A 16997-nucleotide genomic window follows, 5' to 3' on the forward strand; every position below is an offset into this window, starting at 1 on the left:
TCTGGGTAGCCTTGACCCAATCTGTTCACCTCCCCAAAGGGATATTCTTCCAAGGAGGTTGTCAGGAAGCTTAACAGGATCAACATGTGTTAAGCCCGCCTTTTCTTTTTTTAAATGTTATTTATTTAAAAAATTTTTAAATTTTTAATTGGAGGATAATTACAATATTTGTGTTGGTTTCTGCCATACATTAACGTGAACCAGCCATAGGAAGTCCTCCTTTTCTTGAATGTTTATCCCTCATGGGCTAAACCAACACCCACTCGGCTTCCCTGATCCTGGGTCCAGGGATTTGGGGTGGGGCCAATGCTTCGCCTAGGGGTAGGGCATGTGACCCACCACTGACCAATCAGAGCACTGCATTCTCTCAGCAAATAAGAGGCAGGCCTGGGATTTTAGCTGGAAACAAAAATAATGCAGTGCTTTCTGTTGGGGTGGCTGGTTGACTGGAAGCTTGGAGGAGTGGAGTTCGTCTTGCTTCTATGAGTAGAGAGTTTGAATGAGAGTGGAACCAGGAAAAATGGAGGAAAAAACAAGTGCTGAGGATGAAAACGGAATACCTAGATGCCGCTGTGCCTGGCACTATTATGGTTCCCGCTTTGTGGGTGAGAAATTGAGGCCAAAGCCAGAGTCACACAGCCAGGCAGGGGCAGGACAGGGATTTGAACCCAGGCCGACCGGCGCCCGTGGCCATGCCCTAAACCCCTAGACTCCACGGAGCCCTTTGGTGTCAGTCCCTCCCCCTCGCCTGGAATTCTCTCACCCAGGCTCGTTTTTTGAACTCAGCTATTTCTGATCATCCCAAGGGAGAATGTTTCCTGCCTCTGGCAGAAAAATCAGGGGCAAAATGAGAGCCCTGTGGTCTGGCCCTAAACTCAGTTTGGGCAAGCTTGGCCAGATGAGAATTCTTTCCTTCTCTCTTTTTCCTTTCCCTTTTCTCTTTCATTCTTCCTTCCTTCTTTCCCTTTTCTTTTTTCCTTTTCCTTCCTTCCTTCCTTTTGCTTTCCTTTTCCCTCTGTCCTTCCTTCCTCTGAGATAAAACACTGTTTACTCCAGCCCACTCCTCACCTCTGCCTGGGTGACCTCCCTCAGCCCTGCTCCAGGCTGGCTGGCTGCATTAGCCCCCGTACAGCAGCCGTCAGCAGCCCGCATTCAAACGCGGACCCCAGGACCTCGCGGATGCAGGTGTGTTTGCACACGGGGTTGGGGGCAGGGCGGGTGGCGGTGAACACCCGGAAGAGGTTTGGTAATTCATAGGACACGTCCTGAGCGTGCCCTCGGAGGCCCTTGAAGATCAAGGTTGAAAGTTACGGGAGAGGGGCGGGGGCTAGGGAGCTACCGCCTCTGAACTGGAGTGGACTGAGGCTGCGGCCCTGAAGGAGGGGCCCTCCTAGTCCTTTGACTGGATTCAAGTGAAGTGAAGTCACTCGGTCGTGTCCAACTCTTTGCGACCCCGTGCGCTGTAGCCTACCGGGCTCCTCCATCCGTGGGGTTTTCCAGGCAAGAGAACTGGAGTGGGGTGCCATTTCCTTCTCCAGGAGATCTTCCGGACCCAGGGATTGGACCCAGGTCTCCCCCGTTGTAGGCAGACGCTTTACCGTCTGAGCTACCAGGAAAGTCTGTTTGGATTCAAGTTCCACCTCTACTGATTTTTCACCCTGGCGGCAGCTGCCACAATCTCTTTGAGGCTTGGTTTACTCATCTGAGAAAAGGGAGATTCGAAAGAAAAAAGACTCAGTATGCGCTGAGCTGTTAATGTCTACAAGGCTCTTAGCTTAGCACTCTGCATGGAGAAGTGCATTAAATCCTCCCAACCCCAGAAGGCGAGTACTGCCATCCTTGCTAATTTTTCAGAAAATGAAACTGAGGCTCAGAGTGGTCAAGTGACTTGCTCAAGGTCACACAGGGTGGGTGGCAGAGCTGGGACTTAAACCCGGGTATCTGGCTCCAGACCCCGTGCTCTTATCAGTCCTGTATCAAGTTTTAGCCTCGTTAGTGTGGTTCACTGTTGTGCCCCCGTTGCCTGGCATATGGTAAGTCTCACTGAACATTTGCTGAGTGAATAAATGATCACCCATTGAAGGGAGCTGACCCATTGAAAGGTGCTCTGTAACGGCTCATTCTCCCTCAGTGTGGGTGATGTTGAAGCAGTGCTAACCCTCGTTGGGAGCCTTGGTCCCTCGCCCTGCTTTGAGTAACAGGGAGAGTTAACAGTCCTCCACTTAGGGTTATCACCAGGGTCCTGTGAGATAACCCTGGGACACCGATCCCCACAGCATGAGCCGGTTTGAGCAGCTTCCTAGTCTCTCTTTTTTTTGGCCACCCCACACCACATGTGGGACCTTGATTCCCTGACCAGCCGTCGAACGTGGACCCCCTGCCCCTCAGTGAAGGCAGAGTCATGACTGCTGGACCACCAGGGAAGCCCCTCTAGTCTCTTCTTCACTCTCGTTTCCTGGTGTGACCCTGTCTGCTTCATGGGCCACAGGGGGCTCTAGCTAGTGCCAAGCACACAGTAGGTACTCAGAAGAGGAGCACAGATAGATCTGAGTGCTTGCTGTGTTGTTGGGCTTTTTAAACATCATCATCTGACCCTCCTTTTCCCCCACAGCCAACCCCCAAAATGGGGCTCAGCACCTGGCCCCTCCGTTTGCTGAATGCTTGAATGAAATGCCCAGCTCGCTGGCTGCGTTGGCAGAGCGTGTCTGGAGCAAGCCCCGCCTGCCGCCCACGGTCTGCCTGCTCAGAGCCAAGCCTGGGTTTCCACATCTGCTGGTGCTGCCAGGAGGTGAGCGGGCCTTTGGGGAGGCAGTTCCCGGCCGTGGAGCTGGGGATCTGTGGGAAGCCTGCCAGGGGAAAGAATTTCCTCCATAGAGTTAAGCTGGGGCTGAGTAATTCCTCGGCCCGCGGCGGTGGCGGGGAGGGCAGGCGCGGGGCCGTGGGACTCACCAGCTCCAGCCCAGCCTGGAGCTCTGCCAGCTGTGGCTCTCGGGCTCCAGGCTCTGCCCCCAGTATGGAGAGAAGGGTCCCGGAGGGGTCACTGTCAGCGTGGACGAGTCCCTTTGCCTCTCTGAGCCTCGGTTTCCTCATCGGTAGCAGGGGAGGGTAGCTGTCCCAGCCTGGTGGGGTTATTCTGAGATTCAGGCTGGGGTGTGTTTCAGGCTTGGAGGATGGGGGCTGTCTGGGGGTGCAGATGGCCCGCCTCAGGAGCGACAGCCCTGAGGGCCTTGGGTGAATCACTTTGCTCTGCAAGCCCCGACTTCCCCCCATGGTCTGGGCCTGGGATAGATAGAATGTTCTCAGAGGCAGGAACTTCTGAGCCATCAGTGAGACAACAACGGCAACCATAGTAATAATGCCTGTGCGTTTCAATCACTGCTTCATCTGTTTATTCTTTCAGCTGATATGCTTTAGCTCCGTTCGTTCGTTCAGTGAACATTGGTGAATACATTTTGTGCCAGGCTAAGGTGGCCAGATGTAGCACAAATAAAAACGAGATCCATGACAGCTACAAAAGACCCGGGACGCCCAAGTAAATTTGAATTCCAGAGAAGCAGTGAGTCCTTTTTTTTAGTGTAAGTATATCCCCTGCAGTATTTATCAGGGTAAGTATATTTCACACAGTATCTATCAGGGTAAGTGTATCCCGCGTGCTATCTATCAGGGTAAGTATATCCCACGTGCTATCTATCAGGGTAAGTATATCCCGCGTGCTATCTATCAGGGTAAGTATATCCCACGTGCTATCTATCAGGGTAAGTATATCCCGCGTGCTATCTATCAGGGTAAGTATATCCCGCGTGCTATCTATCAGGGTAAGTATATCCCGCGTGCTATCTATCAGGGTAAGTGTACCCGTGCAGCCCCACGGCAGGCCCTGTGTGAGGCATTTTGCTCACATGCCCCATTTCTTTCTCACACAGCCCTGTGAGGTGAGAGCTATCGCTCGCGTTGACCCACGAGGAATTGGAGGGTCAGAGAACTGTGTCCACCTGCCTGTGGACATCCTGACTGAGGGCCCAGACTCGAGACCTGGGGCTGGGGGGGCCTTCAGTAGAGCCCCGCTGACTCGCTCACCCCCTACTCACTTCCTGGAGAGCAGTTTCAGGAACAGAAGACCAGATTGGTAACTGCATAGCACTTTCTCCCTGCCCCAGATGTCACCTGTTGGGGAAAATCCCTGTGGGTCCCCCAGGGCTGGAGGGCTGTCATGGCCATGATGTGGCTGGGGAGCTGGAAGGGCCGCACCCCCAAATTGTGTGGGCAGAATGGGTGTCAAAAGGGAGGGAGACAGATGGGGCCATAGCCCCTAGTCAACAAGCAGGGACTCATGGACACCCCAGGTGAGGCCTGAACCAAGAGGGGACCCCTGGAGTCAACCCTGTCCCCAGCGCATGCCCTTGGGAAGTCTTAGCCCCTTTTGGGCTGAACCCCATCTACTCTGCAAAGAGGCATTCATTCATTCACTCACTCACTCATTCATTTATTTATACTTTACTTCTGCAGATATTTCTTGAACACCTGCTCTGTGCCAGGCACTGTTCTAGGCATGGAGCATGAGGGGGTACATCAGAACACAAGAGACACCAAAAGCCTTGCTGTCATGGAGCGGATGGTTTCACAGGGGAGACAGACAGTAGACACATAAAAACACAGTTTCAAGTGGGAAAAGAATGAAGATGAAGCAGGAGGAAGTGACAGAGGGTGGTGACTGCTGGGGACCCCTTGAGACAGAGCAGTCCAGGAGGACCTCCCCGAGGAGGTGACAGCTGAGAGGAGACAGGGGTAATGAGAAGCGGCTGGCCCCAGACAGTTACAGGGAAAGGGCTCCTGGCAAAGCCATCAGCAAGCACAAAGGTCCTGAGATCAGAGCACGCCAGGTGACTGAGAGAACATGTTGCTGGAATGCAGTGAACCGGAGGGGACCTGGTGGGGCTGAGAGAGCGGGGATGAATCATGCAGGACTGAGCAGGCCACAGTTAGAGATCTGCTTGGCTCCCTGAGTCACCTCCTCCAAGCAGCCTTCTCTGATGACCTTGGCCGAACTAGCCCTCATTCATTCTTTCTCACAGCACTCACCGCTCTGTGGCATCCGAGTCTCTGTGTTGGGTGAACAGGGATGCACTGTCTTTCTTTGAGCGTAATTGCAATGTCAGCTGGGTAGTGTTACCTACTGGCTACCACGTGGCATGGAAAATATGGCCACAGGACCCGAGCGTGGGTGCCGTTGATGGATGACAGGGAACACAGGCCCTGGGGTTTGTGGACTGTAGTTTTGACATGATTTAAGCTTCACAAGCCAACTCTGGAACCCAAGCCCTGAGTACAACGAGATTCTCTTGAAATAAGTTAATAATCCTGGCTAACTTTCCCTGGATGCTTACTGTATGCCAGGCACTGGGCTAAGCACTTTGTGTGAGTGGTAACAGACACATAAAATTTACCATTTTAACCTTTTGAAAGTGTGCAGTTCAGTGGCATTTAGAGCATTCACGGCGTTGTGCAATCACTACCACCATCCAGTTCCAGAACATTTCCATCACTCCAAGAGGAAACTCTGGACCCATGAAACAGTCACTCCCCGTTCCCCCCTCCCTCTAGTCTCTGGAAACCACTAACCTACTTTCCGCCCCTGTGGACTTGCCTGCTCTGTGTATTTCACATGAATGTCTCATACGATGCGTAGTTTTTTGTGTCTGGCCCCTTTCACACGTCCATTCATGTTGTAGAATGCATCAGTACTTCATTACTTTTTACTGCTGAATAATAGTCTATTGTATGGATATAGAGGGCTTCCCTGGTGGCTCAGTGGTAAAGAATCCACCTGCCAATGCAGGAGACACGGGTTCAATCCCTGGGTTGGGAAGATGCCCTGGAGAAGGAAATGACTACACACTCCAGAATTCTTGCCCGGAGAATCCAACGGACAGAGGAGCCTGGCGGGTTACTAAATCATGACTTAGTCGGACACAGCTTAGCGACTAAACAACAAATGGATATACCACGTTTTGTTTATTCGTTCATCAGCTGGTGGACATTTGTTCCTACTTTTTGTTCTGTTGTGAATAGTGTTACTATGAACATTTGTGTACAAGTTTTCATCTGAACATCTGTTTTCAATTCTTTTGAGTATATACCTAAGAGTGGACTTGCTGGGTCATGCGGTAATTCCATGTTTAATTTATTGAGGAACCGTCAGCTCAGCAGTTTTTAAAGCATCCATGACCTCGGGAAATCCTCAAAACAAGCTAATGAGGGAGGCTGTGCCTTGCCCCCATTCTGCAGAGGAGGAAACTGAGGCTCACAAAGTGGAATTCATGAGTCAACTTCACACTGATGAGAACTGATGAAACTGGGAGAGAGAAGGAGAGGGAGGCCAGGGCTGCCTCTGGCCCATCTACAGAGGAAGCTGAGGAAAGCGGTTAAAGGTGGCATTTCTCTGTTGGACTTGCTAGGATGTCGTTCCCCCTTGATTCTTCCTGGCTGTGTGTCTTAGGGCAAGCTGACTCACCTCTCTGGGCCTCTGTTTCTCCATTCAGGGGTGTTTAGGGCAGAAATTCCCTCAGATGGTAGCTATAAGGATGGGAGAAGCCTACCCCTGCTGTTATCATTAGGAATGTTGTGATGCTCATGGCTTTTCAGACACAAGGGGAAGAGATTTCTCCAGGCCTGAGATCTCATGCTTTTGGTTTGAGTGAGGCTGGGGGGTGCAGAAGGGAGTCGGGGACTCCCAGAATCTCCTCTCCAGAGAGGCTCGGGGGGCAACGGGCCCCGAGGCTGGAAGGGCTGGGCCCAGGACGGGAAGCGGCGTCCACCTTCAAGTCCCACATCCGCAGTGACGCTGGATGTTTCGGACGGGAAAACAGCACGCAGTTTTCCAGAAATGCTTGGACGCCGCCTCATCAGAAGAGAACATAGCCTGGGTCCATCACGTCCCCAGAACCACGCCGCGTTTTAGGCCAGAAATAATAATAACTCGGCTTGTTACGTGGATGCCAGCGAATAAAAAAATCTAACCTGAACATGTAACTCTAACGGGATGTAAGGGGTGACTGAGAGATTTCACAGATGAGCTTTTAATGCGGGCTTGGGCGGGGGGTCCCCGAGCCTCTTGGTTGAACTCAGCACAGACTTGAGCTAGCAAACTCGGGGAACCATGGGAACGTTTGCTAAGCACTTGCTGTATGCATCGCCTCAGTCCACCGGAAAAACGACCCCGAGAGGCAGTTCTGTTATACACCTTTCTGTGCAGATGGGGAAGCTGAAGCCCAGAGAGGTGGAGACACCAGCCCCAGGCTGAACAGCGAAGAGGCTAAGCTGGGGCTTGAATGCAGACAGCCAGGAACCGGATGGAGCCTGCCCTCTGACCCACCACCGCCTTCCTCGGGGAAGGCTGGGAAAAAATGTTTCGTGTTCTGCAAAACTAAGTGACCGTGTCCGGCTGAGGTCACTGGCTGACGGGTGGGAGGTTGTTGATGAGGAAATGGGGAGGGGGTAAAGGCACCCCAGGAAGCACCCAGTGTCCCTTTTGCTGGGTATTTTCCTTCCTGGACTCTGGGCCTGGCTGTTTCTTGGTGAGTGTTTGTGGATTGGGGGGTTAGCGAGAGAAGGGAGACCCCAGTCCTGATGCTAGGGGGTTGTTGGGATCCAAGGTCAGGCCTGCAGCCCAGGGTCCCTCCTGTTTGGGAGGTGCCCGGGGAAGTGTGTGGTCTGTCTACGCTCAACCCAGCCTCTGCCCTAGACTTGCCAGCTGGGCACCAAGGCTGCCAGCACCGTGTTCCCAGGGTGCCAGTTCCGCTTTGTGACTGTGGCGGGCATCTCAGCGTCTCTGCAGCTCAGTCTCCTCTCCTGGAAAGTGGGGATAACCCCCCACCCCGACAAGCTGCCGGGAAGGTTACATGGTTGGGGCTGCCACCGCTGCCGCCAGAAGGAGTCCACGTAGAGTGTCTGCCCGGCCCAGGGGAGGACTCCCCTGGCCAGAGCACGGCCAGCCGGGCGTCAGGCGGGAGGGCCCCCGGTGTCGGCCAAGGCTGGCTCCTGCCCGGCCGCCTGCCCGGACGGACGTTGGGGGAGGGAGGCCCCATCCCGCCAGACTCCTGAGTCACCGTTTCCCGGCGCTGCCAGCACCGCGGGCCGGGGGAGGGGGAGGAGGGTGACCGAGAGCTAAGATCCCAGTTGTGGACGGTTCTCGGGGTGGGACCGAGAGAAAACCCTCTGTCAGGAGCAAGTCAGATACAAGGGCGTCCTGGGGTGTCAGGGCGAGATCCTCGTACCTCCCTGGTTTACAGGCAGCAAACTCGATCCCCAAATTTCCTGAGCCCCGCCCCCTATATGTGCACATACTATACGCGCCTTCATGAACTTCTTTCTCTTTTTTTTTTTAAAGTTAACTAATTAATGTTATTTTTGGCTGTGCTGGGTCCTCCGTGCCCCTCAGGCTTTTCTCTTGCAGTGCAGGGGCTTCTCGTCGCCATGACGTTGTGTAACACAGGCTCGAGGGCGTGCGGGCTTCAGCAGTTGCGGCTCCCGGGCTCTGGGGCCCAGACTCAGTAGTTGTGTTGCAGGGGCTTAGTTGCTGCGCAGCACGTGGCACCTTCCTGGACCAGGGATCGAACCTGTGCCTCCTGCATTGGCAGGTGGCTTCTTTACCCCTGAGCCCCCAAGGAAGACCTTCTTTCTGTCTCTTGAATTTGTAGATTCAAGAGACTGAGACTCAGGGTTCCAGCCTCAGGGACTTTGCACTTGTTCTTCCCTCTGCCTCAAACACTCCAAGGGACTGGCTCGACCCCTGGTCAGGGAACTAGGATCTTGCATGCTGCGTGGTGCAGCCGGGAAAAAAAAAAAAAAAAAAAGCCATACAGTGGGCCGTGGTAAGTGTCAGGAAGGAAGAATCAGGCACAGGTGGTTGGAGCCAGGATGCCAGAGGGAGTGGCCTCCATGTCGGTTGGGTGGGGAAGAAAGGTCTCTTTCAGAAAGTGGTGCCACAGAGTTTGAAGGAAGTTAGCCTGGGGCCATGTGAGTATCTGGGGAAAGAATTTTAGGCCATGGGAATAGCAGGTGCAAAGGCCCTGAGTCAGGACGTGGCTGGCGGCACCAAGGAGCAGCAAGTAGGCCAGTGTGGCCGGAGCAAAACAGGCGTGAGGGGAGGAGGCCAGTGAGGGGCTGGGGTGGGCAGGTGGGCAGGCCATGGCGAGGATTTGGCTTTTGCTCCGAGGGAGGGGGGAGCCCCAGGAGGGTCCTGAACAGAAAGGGCAGCAGAAGTGGGGTGACATGGTCAGATTCCAGGTAGATTTAGGGGGAGAGCTGGCCTGTCTCCGAGACACATTAGGGAGAAGGCTAGGGAGAGAGGGGTGCCCGGAAAATGCTTGAGTTGGGATCAGACAGGCAGGCAGGGTCCCCCTGTGTCCCTCCTGTCCTGATGAGAGGCCCAAGCATTGGACCAGGACCCCACCCCACAAGGGATCCGGGCTTTCAGGGTCAAGCTCGAATCTGTGTTGGGCAGCGGGCAGCTTCTCACTGGTCGGCATTTCCCCAGGCGGGGAATGACCCTAATTCTCCTTACCTTCTCTTTCATGATCAGGAGGCCAACCAGGGCCTTGGTCGGGTCTGGGAGGTGGCTCGGTGGAGGGGCCTTTCAGAGCCTTGCAGCGGGGAGAGGTGATGCAGAAACCATAAGCGTGGGATAGAAGAGGCCTGTAGCCAGCTCAGCACCGCCACCCCCCCAGACACATACACAGACACACACGCAGAGACTTCGTGTCTTATCCCTCTGGCCCTGGCTGCCCCCACCCCCAACACGATCAGGACCATGGGATCCTGTCCAGAGCCTCGGCCAGTGAGTCAGCAGGAATCACCCCAGACGGGAGCCAGTGCCCTGGTGCCCAGACCAAAAACCACACCTGACCTGTCCAGCTGGGCAGGAACAGGGACCAAGTGGGCAGAAGAACCCCCCCGGGCAGGATAGCTGGGGGGAGACGGTGAGCTAAGACCCCCAGACCCAACCCAGCTTTCGGCCGCCTGCCCCCGAGGGTTCCCAGCGGGGTCTAAGTGATGGTTTGAGGAGGGTCTTGGCTGCTCTGTCCAGCGCCGCTGAGGCCGCGAGGGAGGCTGTCTCCGCTGCCTTGTGTGGGGCTGTCGTGGTGCATCCTGTCCCTTTCGATGCACTGTCTGTGTTCTACTGTGTGTTGCAATCTGTTCCAGGGCCTTCCGTCCTCTGTGTTCTTATTGTTTGTGTTCTTATTGTTTGCTTAGTCAGGCAACAGATGTGTATTGGGCACCTACTGTGTGTATGGATGTGAGAGTTGGACTACAAAGAAAGCTGAGAGCTGAAGAATTGATGCTTTTGAACTGTGGTGTTGGAGAAGACTCTTGAGAGCCCCTTGGACTGCAAGGAGATCCAACCCGTCCATCCTAAAGGAGACCAGTCCTGGGTGTTCATTGGAAGGACTGATGTTGAGGCTGAAACTCCAATACTTGTCACCTGATGCGAAGAGGTGACTCATTTGAAAAGACCCTGATGCTGGGAAAGACTGAGGGCAGGAGGAGAAGGGGACAACAGAGGATGAGATGGTTGGATGGCATCACTGACTCGATGGACATGAGTTTGGGTGAACTCCGGGAGTTGGTGATGGACAGGGAGGCCTGGCGTGCTACGGTTCTCGGGGTCACAAAGAGTCGGACACGACAGAGCAGCTGAACTGAACTGAACTGAACTGAACTATGTGCCAAGCAGTGTTCTAGGTTCTTGAGTTACAACTTTGAATAAAGCAAGATCCTGCCTGAAGGAGTTCATAAAGAGACTTGTTATTTGTTCGCTAAGCTGTGTCCGACTCTTTGCGACCCCATGGACTGTAGCCCGCTAGGCCCCTCTTGTCCATGAGATCTCCCAAGCAAGAATACTGGAGTGGATTGCCATTTCCTTCTCCCGGGGATCTTCCCAACCCAGGGATCAAACCTGAAATCCTGCATTGGCAGGTAGATTCGTTACCACTGAGCCACCAGGGAAGCCCTTATAATACTAGACTGATTTTAGGCAAGAATACTGGAGCAGGTTGCCATTTCCTTCTCCAGGGGATCTTCCTACCCCAGGGTTGAACCCACATGTCCTGCACTGGCGGGCGGCTTCTTGGTCACTGAGCCTGGGGACAAACGAAAGAGCCGCGTCAGGTTGTGGTGAGAGGAGTGGAGAGAAGTGGGAGACCAGTGACGTCATTGTAAACCAGAGCTGAGTGCGGAGGGGCCGCCTCAGCCGTGGGCTGGAGCACGGGCCGGACTGGCCTCACAGAGAGGGTGCCGTTGGAGCAGAGACCTGATGGGGCTGAGGGAGGGGGGCCCCCTAGCTATCTGAGGCTCAGAAAGAGGATTCCAGGTGGAGGGAACAGCAAGTGCAAAGGCCCCAAGGACCCAGGACCGTGGCCGAAGTGTTCCGGAAACAGCCAGGAGGCCAGTGTGGCTAGAGCAGGTAACCAAGGGAATGTTAGGAGAGACTAGGTGGGAGAACAAGTCTTCCATGCATTTCAAGCAATTTAAGGATTTCCAAGAATATTTTTGCTTTCTCCAACAGATTTATAGCAGCAAACCCCCCACCATTGGAGATGCATCTGCCGGTATTCTGGGCCAAGCCTTTGCTGTTTGGGGCCTGATCCTGCCAAATGGTCTTCCTGCTGCCTCCCAAGCTGGACCAGCTGTAACGGGCCTGGGACTGGTTCATCCCTTCCTTCACTCCTTCCTTCATCCCTTCCCTCATGTATCCATTCATTCCACCAGCATTTACTGAGCTGGAATAGTGAGGAGGGAGACAGATGCTATCCCCACCCCGAGATGCTCAGAAGTCCCAACGGAGAATCCCAGAAAAAGCTGCAAGCACAGGCTGCCTGTGAAGAGGGAAGTAACACCCACCCTAACCATAGCAGTGAGTCCCTGGGGCCCATCCATTTTCTGAGCCTTTACAGGAATCAGCTCATTCATTCTTACAGCAACTCTGATTGTCCCCACACAATCAGAGTAGGGAAGTCTGGGGAAGTCACAGACTTCACAGCTGGGGAAGTCAAGGCGCAGGGGCATAAGGAGGAGGATGGGCAGAACCAGGCTTTGTCCTTGGGTACTAGGTTCTAACCCTGCCCTCCCAAGGCATCCCACTGGTCATCAGGTGTAGGGAGAGGGGCCTTATTGTCCAGTTCATCCTGTTGTTAGGTGTGAAAGAAAATGTTGCAATAATAATTAGTTAGATTATTAATACGATTATTAATTAATAATAAGAGGTTGCAAGCACAGCGTGGGTATCCACTGTGAGAGGAGGAGAGGGCAGGGATGGCTGTGGGGTGATGTCACACGGGCAGGCTGGGGGCCATCGGAGAGGCTTCCGGGTAGAGGCCAATGCCAGGCCGGGGGGAACAGGAGCGACAGAGCCCTCGTGGTGCTGGTGGAAGCCTGGATCCGCTGGGGTGCCCTTGAATAGCAGGTGCCTGTGTGAGTGCGTGGGGGGTGTGTCCAGGTGTGGTGTTGTGTATTTCTATCTGTGCATCTGTCTTGTGTGCCTTCTTTGGGGCTGTTTGTGCTTCTGTCAATGGCACCCCGCTCCAGCACTCTTGCCTGGAAAATCCCACGGACAGAGGAGCCTGGTGGGCTGCAGTCCATGGGGTCACGACTGAGCGACTTCACTTTCACTTTTCACTTTCATGCATTGGAGAAGGAAATGGCAACCTACTCCAGTGTTCTTGCCTGGAGAATCCCAGGGACGGGGGAGCCTGGTGGGCTGCCGTCTCTGGGGTCGCACAGAGTCCGACACGACTGAAGCCACTGAGCAGCAGCAGCAGCAGTACTTCTGTCATTGTGGGTCTGACTTGATCTGAGGGCCCCCAGTGTTTGATCTCTGTCTGTCAGCTGAGGCCAGAGGGGAGCTTGCTGTGTGTCCAAGAGAAGTTCCAGGCCCCTCTGTGTTCAATTCTCCAGGGCCCGGCCTAGGGAAGGACACATGTGGTGGAGGCCTGGGACTGCCTGAGGAGAGCCAGACCAGGACAGGGGAGGCACTGTCCTGCCTGCAAAAGTCATTGCTCACCCCCACCTCCACCCCACCCGTCTCCTGGCGTCTGTCAGGACCTTAATGGATAAAACATCCTGCCAGTGCTCAGGCCCTGCCCTCCATCCTGAGACCAGCGCCAGCTATGGGCGAGTGGCTCTGGGCACCCGTGGGTGGAGGGGCTGGTGTCAGAGTTGGTCTACTGAATCCCAGAATGTGGCAGCTCTCAGCAGGCCAGGGGCATTATGGAAGACTTCCTGGAGGAGGTGGTGGGGCTGGAAACTGCTGGTCTGGGAGTCAGACACCTGGGTTCAAACTAGACCCCTCAAGATCAGTGACTGTCATCTTGGTCACATCTGTGTTCCCAGCTCCCACTTCGGAGCCTGGTACACAGGAAGCACTCAATAAATTTTTATAAAATGAAAGAACAGAAAGCAATAGCTCTAGAGAGCGTCTTCCCTATGTAAGAACTGTGAACAGCCCTAAGCTATGCTATGTCAGTCGCTCAGTTGTGTCTGACTTTTGCAGCCCCATGGACTGTAGCCTGCCAGAGTCCTCCGTCTATGAAAATCTCCAGGCAAGAATACTGGAGTGGGGTGCCATTTCCTTCTCCAGGGGATCTTCCCAACTGAGGGGTCAAACTCGGGTCTCTTGCATTTCAGGTGGATTCTTTATTATCTGAGCCATCAAGGAAGTCCGAACAACGCTACGAGGTCCATTTTAGTACTGTCTCCCATTGTATATATGAGGAATCAGGCACAGAGAGGTTAAATCTTTTGCTCAAGGTCACACAGCTGACAAGTGACAACTCTGGGTTCAAACCCAGGCATTTCTGCAAAGCCTGGTGTGCGTCACTCGAAGGGGTCAGCGTCTGCCTCTCTCCTGGGATTGTGAAGGCCACAGAAACGGAGCTTGTCTGTTTAATCCCTGCTTGTATATTTCGCCCTGGCACATAGTAGGTGCTCAACAAATATTTCTGGACTAAAGGAAAACAGCCCTGTCTCTCTGAGTCCTCAGAGAAGTCAGTTCTCTTTGAGCCCCAGTTTCCTCATCTGCGGGACGGGGCAGTTTAGATGCTGGGAATCCGGGTTCTCCCAGAGCCGTGTCTGGGTGGGTAGAGACTGCCCTGCAGCCTCTCCAACCCTGGACCCCAGGGGTGACCACGCTGGTGGCCCCAGACTTGGCAACTCACCCCAGCAGGCAGGTGGAGGGGCTGGGTCTCTGGGCCCGACCCAGGGCTGAGAACCTTCCAGGTCCGAACAGGATAGGACCTGAGCTCATACGTCCGGCCGCCTAACAGGTCTGAGTTTCCACTGGGTTAAGCAATGCCCCACCGCACCCCCAAGAAAGGAGATCGGAGCCCTGTTAAGTGGAACAGCTGCTGAGTGCAGGGTCCATCCTCTGAAACCTGGCCACTGACCCCAAGAGGTGGGGCGGCAGGGCTGTGCCCATTTTACAGATGGGGAAGCTGAGCTTCTCAGAGGGCCAGCTGCTCACCCAAGATTCCAGAGCCCAGATCCTCCTGTTTCAGGCCCTGTCCTCTGCCTAACCCTTCAAAAGAGGGAAAAGCATGAGAAGGTTCCCCCGAGAGCCGGGGGGGGCGTGGTGGGGGCCGATGCCCCTGCAGATAGCAGGGAGGGCAGGCTCCACCCTCTTTAAAGGCCCCTGGTCTTTTGTGACCCAGGAGCAGCTCAGCCTAATGTTCAGCTGAGAAAACTGAGGCCCACCTTGCTCTGTGCAGTGAGCACCCCTCTTGCCTCCTCATCACCCGGGCCTCCCCATCCCTCAGACATCCTCCCCTCCCCCGTTTCCTCCCCACTTGGACGCTCCTCTTCTTCCAGGTTTCAGTCCAAACCTCCCCTCCTCAGAGCGCCCTGCAACTGACCTCACTCTGAAGTCCCTTTCATTTGTCACCCTTATCATGTCTGAATCACTGGGTTGGTTTCTTCCCTAGCTTGTTAATTCTGTCTTCTCAGTGGAAGATCATCCCCCGAGAGCTGGCGTCTGTCTCATTCTGCTACATCTCCAGACCCAGCCGAGGGCCTGACAAATCCATATCTGCTGAACAAGTGTTTTTCAATGAATTTGGACCTGGCTGAATGCCTGATAGGTTTTCAGCCAAGGCTGTAGTGACATTCGATGGTCCAGGGAGGGATGACTTGGAAGAACAGGGAAAGCATACACGTCAGGGCTCTGGTCTTGCTTGCTGTGTGACCTTGGGCAAACGCCCTGCCCTCTCTGAGTCTGGACGGCCACTGTCCCAGCTGGAATAAAGGATGATCAGAAACTGCCCCCTGGGTGGCTAGGAAGCCTCGTAAACTGTGAAAATTGGAACTGGGCTGCCCTCAGCAGGTGCCCACATGCTCCCCGCCCCAGCACCCCGAGCTTCCCCAGCTGGCCAGGGTCAGTGGAGAGGCAGCCCGCCAGACTGTGTGTGTGCTTGGAAGGAAAACATGAATTGGCTGCTCTCTCAGGCCAGGGCACAGGTCCGCCTGCCCTGGGTCACAGAGCTCAGACGGGGAGCCGGCAGGATGGGGAGCAGGCACCCCGGGGCCTCCAAAACCATCCGTGGTCGTGGGCGTTGGGGGGACTTGAAGGGCCTGAGGGTGACGGAGCGGGAGCAGGTGCGGGAGCAGGTGTCCACTCTCGGCATCGCTGGGGGTGGGGGCGGGCAGTGCCCTCACGGCTGCCCAGAACCGGCCTGGCTGGTCGGACACCTGTCCTCTGATGCTTTTGTCGGGAGCCATCACAGACATGAGCCAGGCTGGGGGTGGGGTGGGGGGATGGGGAGGAGGGAGGTGGGGCCTGAGGGTTGCATAAGAAGGGGCTGGGGGAGGGGGACCCGGCGGAGCACCCCAGCCCTGCTCCTTCAGGCTGGGATGCCCGGCAAGTCGAATCACTCCTCTGAGCCTCTGTTTCCTCATCCATAACGTGGGGCTGAAACTCCTCTGTGCGCAGCATCTGTGCCTGAAAGTCTCCCAGGCACATGTGAGGGTTGGGGGTGGGGGGCCCTGAGGAATGCTCTGGGGCCTCAGCCTGCCCACCCCCTAACAGACTTTATCATTGTTTCACTGAAGAAAAGGTTCCTGGGCATCTACTGGGGACACAGGAGTGGGTGGGACCCATGAGGACCCTGTCCATGGGGAGAAGAAGGCAGAAGACCCACAGGCAAAAAGAATGAGCCAGAAAATTGCAGGAACCTCCCTGACAGTCCAGTGATTAAGGCTCTGAGTGTCCACTGCAGGGGGCATGGGTTCGATCCCTGGTCAGGGAACTGAGATTCCCTGCAAGCCACACGCTGGGGCCCAAAAGCCCTCCAGACAGTGACACAGGCAATGAAGAATTAAAGGAAGGCGGTGTTAGAGGGTGACGAGGTGGGGGCTGCTTTAGATGGGGATCGGGGAGGCCTCTCTGAGGAGGTGACCAGGGCGCAGGGGTGGCTTGGAGGAGGAGCAGCTCCAGAAGGGCTGGTGGGCTCCAGCTGGCCGGCCCCGCGGTGGGGCAAAGGGCCTGAGATGCGGCGAGAGCTCAGAGCTGCTTAGCCTTTGCAGAGGAGCTGCCGGGAGGCCCCTGTGTGAGGGGATCTGGCCTGAGGGGACCCTCCCGCCCTGTTCCCAGGGGTCGAGGCCAAGGGGCAGGGCAGGGGCCAAGCTGGAGGAAGTGGGGCCAAGACCCCCGGCGGGTAGCCTCTCGGGGGACTGCCAATATCCAGAGTGCCGGTGACAAGACCCAGTCCCAGGCGGCAGGAGGTGGGGGCCTGGGCCTCCATAAACAGCCACGGCTCGTAAAGCTGATCAAAGCTGCGGGCCTGTCCTAGCCCGGGCAACTTCCTGTAGGGCCCGGAGCCGCCCAGCTTGTGGGAAGCAGCCTCTCTGGCTTGCTCAAGGGTCTCTGTGTGGTGGAGGACGGGTCCCGAGCTGGTCCTGGCCTCATTGTCCCCACTCTCCTCATCTGTGGGGCTCAGTGGAACCTCTGGGCA

General features: G+C 55.3%; 1 long non-coding RNA gene across 1 annotated transcript; it reads left to right on the top strand.

The window, feature by feature from the left end:
• Positions 1-7491: 7491 nt before the first annotated feature.
• On the top strand, positions 7492-15309 carry LOC133259880 (uncharacterized). The gene is made up of 2 exons (XR_009740561.1): positions 7492-7574; positions 10201-15309. It is a non-coding gene; the product is annotated as an uncharacterized LOC133259880 (long non-coding RNA).
• The last annotated feature ends 1688 nt before the right edge of the window (positions 15310-16997 follow it).

Source organism: Bos javanicus, chromosome 13, assembly GCF_032452875.1.
Source record: "Bos javanicus breed banteng chromosome 13, ARS-OSU_banteng_1.0, whole genome shotgun sequence".
Taxonomy (NCBI): Eukaryota; Metazoa; Chordata; class Mammalia; order Artiodactyla; family Bovidae; genus Bos; species Bos javanicus.